Raw genomic sequence first — 7,871 nt, forward strand, 5'->3', positions numbered from 1 at the left:
CAAAAAGTTTATAGAATCCTGGGAATCCAAATGTCACTGATGACAATGTCAACTAAAAATGCGCGAAATATGACGGCTCTGTGTCTGTACACAAAATTTGGCACGCACATTTACGTAAAATTAATAAAAAATTCACATGGATTTGTCCATGATTTCTGTATGAAACAATGTATTTCATTCACTACCGCGACGACGGATAATGTGTAGTAGATGTATGCGCATATTTTTATTTAGTTGTAGTGTGCGGTGACTAAATAAATGGTAGATGTTTTTTGTATGGAAAGCGAGCCACCTTAATACATTTGCACTGACGTGTTAAATATAAATATTGTCGAGATAAACTATGTTTAAATGAATTGTAAATATTTTGTTTATAACTTTATATATTCATTTGGTTTTATGCTCTGCAAAAACATAGGTGCTTAGTTTTTTTTTGGATTGTTGAAACTTTTTCAGTACCTACAGATGGTGTTTTTTTTTTACTATTTTTCTCTTACTAGTGCGAGAAGTGGTTCATTATATGGCAGGTCGATACTTCGGAAGGCCATCTGTACTGAAAAACGTCGTACGATACACGTGCGAAAAGGAAATTCGTAACTCATCGATTTAAAACACTCCCTTCGGCCGTGTTTTATTTTATCGCCACTCGTTCCGAACTTCCTTTTTTCCGCACTAGTATCGTAATGTACTATTTTTATGCTGATTAAATCCATAAAGGATTCGATCAGCATCAAAAATGAATTATTGTTTGAAAACAAAAAACGCGACGCGCGAGTCTTACCAATACATTCTGATCACATGATAAAAATATCAAACGGGATTTTATTTGACTAATCTCCGACGTTTCAAGGACGGCTTTGTCCCCGTGATTTCAGAGAAGACTGTCTTGCGAACAAAGACCTTTACAGGGGACAGCTCAATCACATTTTTTGCCATACTAAATTGAACCTTATCACCGAGAGAGAAAGTTGATCGTATCAGACTAGCGAAAACGGTCCACATGAGAGGGCATTGTTTGGGCTGGTGTCCCTCTCGCACGTGTGACCAGTGTTAATGAGGTTACCAGAGTAGTAGTATTTTTATCTGTATATTACCTGACTTTAAAACTTCTTATTTTATTTTAGTGTTATATTCAAAGTAGGGTTGCGATATATTTTAAAGAATTAGAAAATAATTATAATGTAATTATTTTAATGCCCATAAATCAAAGATTTGTATAATTAAAAAATACCTTTAATTGGGTATTAGTAGATTTAGTAGTGACTTTGAAAATTAACTGGTATCCCCAATGTATGACAGTGATGACGTCACTGAATAATGTTGACATTGTCAGTAAGTGCGAGAGGGACACCAGCCCAAACAATGACCTCTCATGTGGACACACTTTTTGACCTAACTACACAATCTAGTTTAATAATTCTAAATCTATGCTTGCGAACTGATTCTGTTTTTGGAACAACTGTTCCGACTCCATTATAAGTTTTAACCTCGTAAATCTCGGCGTACTTACACAAGTACAAATTTAATTCGAGTTTTGAACTAAGATTCCAAAAGTTCGAAATTCAAAATAGGAAACATTGGTTTGGGATCTTACAAAGGGTACAGACAACACATACTTAATTAATATAATAGTCACCTTTCTTTGGAAGTGACTAATTTTAAACTTTTTTTTAGGGTTCAGTAGTCAACTAGGAACCCTTATAGTTTCGCCATATCTGTCTGTCTGTCCGTCCGTCCGTCCGTCCGTCCGTCCGTCCATCCGTCCATCCGTCCGTCCCGTCCGTCCGTCCCGTCCGTCCCGTCCGTCCCGTCCGTCCCGTCCGTCCCGTCCGTCCCGTCCGTCCGTCCGTCCGCGGATAATCTCAGTGACCGTTAGCATTAGAAAACTGAAATTTGGTACCAATATGTATATCAAGCCGACAAAGTGGTGAAATAAAAAGTTTTATTAGGGTACCCCCCCCTACACGTAAAGTGGAGAATGATTTTTTTTGTCATTACAACCCCAACGTGTGATAGGTATATTGTTGGATAGGTATTTAAAAATGAAGAAGGGTTTACCTAAACCGTTTTTTGAAAATATTCGATATATTTAATCGTTCCTAAAGGAAAAAAAGTGTGTCCCCCCCCTCTAACTTTTAAACCATATGTTTAAAAAATGGAACATTGTAAAGACTTTCTAGGAAAATTGTTTTGAACTTGATAGGTTCAGTAGTTTTTGAGAAAAATACGGAAAACTAAGGAACCATACACTGAGCGTGGCCCGATACGCTCTTGGCCTGTTTTTATCAAGCCAAAACGCCTGCGAGTAATACTGCCAGAGCTCAACGAGGGTGCGGTGTGCTGATGACGGGAGGACTTACGGAACTAACTTGTTCCGTCTATTGTCCTTTGAGTCGTCGGCAACCCGAACCCTCCTTAGAACTTGTACTTCCTTTTTGCTGTGTACTTAACACAGCAAAAGGGAGTGTACAAGTTTCTAATAGGGTGGCAACGCGCTTGTGACACTGTTTGAGTTGCAGGCGTCCATAGGTTACGGTGACCGCTTTACATCAGGCGGGCCGTATGCTTGTTTGCCACCGACGTAGTATAAAAAAAAAAAACTATCTTTTTCAACAACCTTCAAGAATAACCTAACCACAAAATTAAAATTTTGAATAAACCCCCGACCACGACATAGTAGACCGATTTTCATGAAACTTGGCTAAGAACACTCCAGACAAAAAAAAAACTAAATCTAAATCGGTTCATCCGTTCGGGAGCTACGATGCCACAGACACACACATACACACAGACAGATAGACAAACAGACAAACATACAGATAGACAGACAAACAGACAGACACGTCAAACTTATAACACCCCGTCGTTTTTGCGTCGGGGCTTAAAAATGGAAAAATTCACACCTCCAACAGAGTTTTAACTTGCAATCTTCTGTTTTTTTTTTTCTACATCGGTGGCAAACAAGCATACGGTCCGCCTGATGGAAAGCGGTCACCGTAACCTATCTTATCGTAACCGTCTAGTGGTTAAGTCCTTTAAAAATTGAGAGAATGCATATTTAGAAAAAAATCTCACACAGACAAAGCTTCTGTGGTTCAGTTGGTCAGAGCGGCTGAGTCGCCCATCAGAAGGTCACAGCTTCAAGACTTGTTAATGTAAAATTTTCCATTTTTACTTATGTTTAAAAAAGTTACTAATTTTAGTTGTTATTTAAAAAAAACTGTCGTTTGGTTTGTCACGCAGCAAAATTTCCTACAATGGCAACAATTTATCCGAAACTGCGTCATCTCTCATAAATCAAGTGTAATAGATTCCACCATTATTCTCCTAAATTTGCTGGCAGTATTTGTTTTCTCGTATTTCCGAGGCTGAACGACCAGTAGATTGTTTCGCAAATATACTGTTGCTAATTACACGATCGTTAAGGCCCAGTAGGCGTACTTCGAAATATCAACAGTGTGTTGCCTTATGTGTATACCAAAGAGGATCGAGGTATTATAGAGAGTTACTGTCAAAGTGCTGGTAGTCTAGCGGTAAGTGCATGCGACTTTCGTTCCGGAGGTCGCGGGTTCGAACCCCGGCTCGCACCAATGAGTTTTTCGGAACTTATGTGCGAAATGTCATTTGATATTTGCCAGTCGCTTTTCGGTGAAGGAAAACATCGTGAGGAAATCGGACTAATTCCAATAAGGTCTAGTTGGAAGGTCAGATGGCATTCGCTTTCGTAAAAACTAGTGCCTACGTCAAATCTTGGGAATAGTTGTCAAAGCGGACCCCAGGCTCCGATGAGCCGTGGTAAATGCCGGGATAACGCAAGGAGGATGACTGTCAAAGTAAAATGTGTAATCAGAGTTGCATAGACTGCCATCTCTCAACACAGGCTTCCTGGCCTCAGTTTTGACAATTTGGCCCATATTGTTAGCTTGATATGTGTTAGAATGCCAAATATTAATACTAGCGCCATCTAGCCGAGCGTCCCCCAAAGGTGTAACGCCATTTAGGCCACCGTACCTTTTTCTGTATGGTTCTGAGGTACGTTTTTTTCTTAGATTTTATCTGTCTTTTCGGAGTTACATATGTTTTTGGTATAACCTAATTCTGGCAATAAATTAACAAGAGCTGACGTAGAATTTTATTAGTGTTACCATTAATTAAGAGGTGTTTTTTTTTTCACCCCATATTTAATTATAGACGTCCAATCAAATCCTAGTATTAAAAAACGGCGCGAAATTTAAATTTTCAGGGAGGTAAACTTTTGCCCTTCATTTATTTTAATCAATTTCTAAGTGTTATAGTTCATCGATGATTTGCCAAACGTCAAGGTTTAAGAAGACACGCGTTTGATGGAGACAATTGACCGATGAATCCTACATTTTGCCAATTTGCCGCCTTTTTTAAGTGCCAAGCTTTCGTTGACCGTTTTATAGTATTTTATGCAACAGGCGTTTAAAGGAGGTCAAAAAAGACGAGTGGCGTGGGTAACAATTTGAGGCGAAGCCGAAAATTGTTATTAAGACGCCACGAGTATTTTTTGACTCAGTTAAACACCGTTGCATACAATACTTTTTCTACGACCATGCACATACTTTTGAATAGTTTTCTAGAATAACTTTCGTGAAATTCGCACTGTTTCCTACAAGTATTTTGACTTGTCCTCTGCAATGTTTCTGCACTCAACCTGTCGCTCGCACTCCCCCGCGCCGCCGCCCGCCCCCGGCCGGCGCCCCGCGGCCCGCTATATCCCTTAACGGCTACCTAACAATGCTGTAAGAGCTATATCGTATGCGTGGGTACGCGGGGCGCCGGCCGGGGGCGGGCATCTTTTATGTAGGGTTTTAACGATCTATGCACGACACGGTAAATGACGAATAACAACACGGGAGTAGAAAAAATATATTTCAGCAGCAATGTACTTAATAAGTATATGGTCGCTATGACAGTTAATGACAACTGTCATCGACCGTTTAACGCGTGTTTGCATTGTATTACATTCTCTAAAAATGTAAGTTGGTTAAATAACATACATACATACATACAATCACGCCTGTATCCCATAAAGGGGTAGGCAGAGCACATGAAACTACTAAAGCTTCAGTGCCACTCTTGGCAAATAAGGGGTTGAAAGAAAACGAAACTGTGACAAATAATAATAATAAATTACATTGCGGGCCGAATTATTTAGTACAGGTAAAATTTTAATTTCAATTCTAAGTCTAATTACATTTCTTATGTTCTATACAAACTACCGTTAAGAGATTACCCGTATTAGATTTACACACCGTAGAATAAACGTCAGAGGTAAATATGACACTTCGTTTTTGAATTAATTTGCAAAACATGGCGCGTGATTTAAAATCCAATACAAAACGCGGTTTCAATATTGATAAGCATTCTTTTTTAATACTACGTCGGTGGCAAATAAGCGTACGGCCCACCTGATGGAAAGCGGTCACTGTAACCTATGGACGCCTGCGCAACTCAAACTACTACCTACTTACTTTTATTATATCATTCATTATCCTCCTTGCGTTATACCGGCATTTGCCACGGCTCATAGGAGCCTGGGGTCCGCTTTGACAACTAATCCCAATATTGGACGTAGGTACCAGTTTTTAAATAAATAATAATAATAAATTACATTGCGGGCCGAATTATTTAGTACAGGTAAAATTTTAATTTCAATTCTAAGTCTAATTACATTTCTTATGTTCTATACAAACTACCGTTAAGAGATTACCCGTATTAGATTTATACACCGTAGAATAAACGTCAGAGGTAAATGTGACACTTCGTTTTTGAATTAATTTGCAAAACATGGCGCGTGATTTAAAATCCAATACAAAACGCGGTTTCAATATTGATAAGCATTCTTTTTAATACTACGTCGGTGGCAAACAAGCGTACGGCCCGCCTGATGGAAAGCGGTCACCGTAACCTATGGACGCCTGCGCAACTCAAACTACTACCTACTTACTTTTATTATATCATTCATTATCCTCCTTGCGTTATACCGGCATTTGCCACGGCTCATAGGAGCCTGGGGTCCGCTTTGACAACTAATCCCAATATTGGACGTAGGTACCAGTTTTTACGAAAGCGACTGCCATCTGACCTTCCAACCCGAAGGGTAAACTAGACCTTATTGGAGTTAGTCCGGTTTCCTCACGATGATTTCCTTCACCAAAAAGCGACTGGCAAATATCAAATGACATTTCGCACATAAATTTCGAAAAACTCATTGGTGAGAGCCGGGGAACCCGCGACCCCCGGAACGAAAGTTGCACATACTTACTGCTAGGCTACCAGGTGCCGTAATCAAATGGCATTTCTGTGACGCGAAACGAAAACGAAACGCTGCGAAAGGTAGTCTGGCTTTGTCGCGTCAATACGCAAGAGCGATAGAGATATGTATATCTACTAGCGATTCGTTTCGTGAGCGTTTGTGCTGTTCAGCTACGTACCCAGCGCTTTACTTTTATTATATCGTTATTGGCGAAATATTTCGAATCAATTAATAGTTATTTGTTAGACAAGGGGGCAAATTTGTATTTTAACGCCGAGTGTGGAATTGAAAAACGAGCAAGTGAAAGGATTCTATAGTTGAACCACGAGCGCAGCGAGTGGTTTGAGAATAGAATCCTGAACTTGCGAGTTTTGTAACACACGAGAAGTAAAATACATTTGCGCCCGAGTGTAACACAAAACTTTTCCCCTCACTATAGCGAGGAAACTACAAATCATCTTAATTACTAGATTCACCTACTTTTATCAATTTTAAAGCAGTTAATTTGACTTTATTCAAGGTCTAGTGGATAAAATGCGTTTTTACCCGCTGGTATTAAAGGACAAAACACGTGTTTCTGAGCTAGTGAGGGGAAAATTATTTTGTCGCTAAATACGTTACTCAATAGCGTAATACCACGGAAAATGTATGATATTTTTGTCTGGCGGCCCTGCCTGCCTATCCGAAATGATAATCGTTCGAAACGCAGTTTAGTCTAGATAAGATAAGATAAGATAAGATAATCTTTATTGGTAACATACAGGTACACGTCAATACAGTATTATTAGGTACAAGTTGTGGTACAACAAACAATACAATAGTAATATAATACAATTCATACAATTATAAATATAAGTAATCAAAATAAGTTAATATATGTAGTATTTATTATAAAGAGCGATAGAGATAGCTAAAGTCGCCGTCAATAGAACTTGTGAACAATGTAAACAAACCTTGTAGTCAAAATGTCTTTAACTTCCATTATAACTCATCAGATACTGGCTAAATCCATGTGTCATTTAATCAATTCATATCACATTATGATCCTCAACCTTTAAAATAATGAAATTGTGCTAAAATATTGATATTTTAAATAATTGTTTGTTTACATTGTTGACAATTTCTATTGACAGCGATTTTAGCTACGAAACAGATATTATCGCAAGAGTTAGCGCATTTGGCTACATACCCTGTTCTTCTTCTTTGTCCTACCCATGTTGCCAGTTTATCTGGGGTCAGGTCTCACTGTACACTTTCCCCAGAGAACTCGTTTCTGGGTTGTCTGAGTACTTAGGTTGTCCCGGTCCATCTCTTTCTTGATGTTATTCCACCAAGTGGCAGGCGGTTTTCCTCTTCCCCTGGTCGAGTTTGGTATGTTGAGTACTTTCTTAAACACATAGTCTTCTTCGCGCCTTTGTTTGTGGCCATACCAAAGCAAGCGACTTTCCTTCACTTTTTCCACGACAGGAGCTGCTTTGACGGAACCTCTAACTTAATCGTTGCGGACTTTGTCTAGACGCGTCACACCTCACCGGCCCACCCCAACATCTTCATTTCGTTAGTGTGCAGTTATTGTTCGTGAACTTTT

Source organism: Leguminivora glycinivorella, chromosome 22 (genome assembly GCF_023078275.1).
Source record: "Leguminivora glycinivorella isolate SPB_JAAS2020 chromosome 22, LegGlyc_1.1, whole genome shotgun sequence".
Lineage (NCBI taxonomy): Eukaryota > Metazoa > Arthropoda > Insecta > Lepidoptera > Tortricidae > Leguminivora > Leguminivora glycinivorella.